This window comes from Mus pahari, chromosome 4, assembly GCF_900095145.1.
Source record: "Mus pahari chromosome 4, PAHARI_EIJ_v1.1, whole genome shotgun sequence".
Lineage (NCBI taxonomy): Eukaryota > Metazoa > Chordata > Mammalia > Rodentia > Muridae > Mus > Mus pahari.
This window is the reverse complement of record NC_034593.1, coordinates 53,896,813-53,897,730: the sequence shown is the minus strand read 5'-3', so window position 1 is coordinate 53,897,730 and position 918 is coordinate 53,896,813.

The following is a 918-nucleotide window of genomic DNA, read 5'->3' as shown; positions in this document are numbered from 1 at the left end:
TGCAAAACTCTTGTATTTTCTCAAGAGGAGATTGAAGAAACTGTCTGGCGTGGGTGTAAACAAGACTGAGTCAGAGGAGGGTTACCTCAACACCTCGCAATCTTCCTGGTTTCCATCCTAGAGGACTGCTGACCTCGCAAAACAAGCTAGGGGATTTCCTTTCAGTCAGCTTCCTTCCACCTGAGTCATGCCAAGTCATCTTCCCCTAACCTTTGGTTTCTCTAGCTGGCTGAGCTCTGTGCCGGAGAAGTGGGAAGGGCAGTTTCACCCAGCTACAGCACCTTCCTTTAATGAGTCTCATTCACTGTGTCCGGGGCAACATTCTTATGAAGTATGACGTATAAACAAACTGTACCCAAAACCGCATGCATATCCCACTCACTTTTCACCAAGAATATTCTACTCCTGTAACCACAAAGAAGAGGGGATTGTTCTGATCCCCAACGGAGTCACTTACAGAGAGGAAGCTCTTCACTCAAGAGCTTTCAGGGGAATACTAGTTCAAGAAGCCTGTGCTGGTTCTGCAAAGGGGTTGGGCTTGGTGAGAGCAAACAGTAACAATGGCTCCCATTCATCAAGTCTCCTCACATCCCACCATGACCAGCATTTACAGTTAGGTATTAGGGCCACAGTCTTTCAAAGATATCTTTACTAATTAATTCCTTTTGGCTTTAGGATCTGATCCTTGAAAAGTATACCTTTGTATCCAGTGCTTGTAGATTCTATTTCTGGAAACTTCTATATGATGTCTTGTGCATATGATCTTTTACTTTTACTTCTTGCCACAGGAGATAGAAAGGGAGCAATTGAAGGATTTCTTCTTCTTCTTCTTCTTCTTCTTCTTCTTCTTCTTCTTCTTCTTCTTCTTCTTCTTCTTCTTCTTCTTCTTCTTCTTCTTTTCTCTCTCTCTCTCTCTCT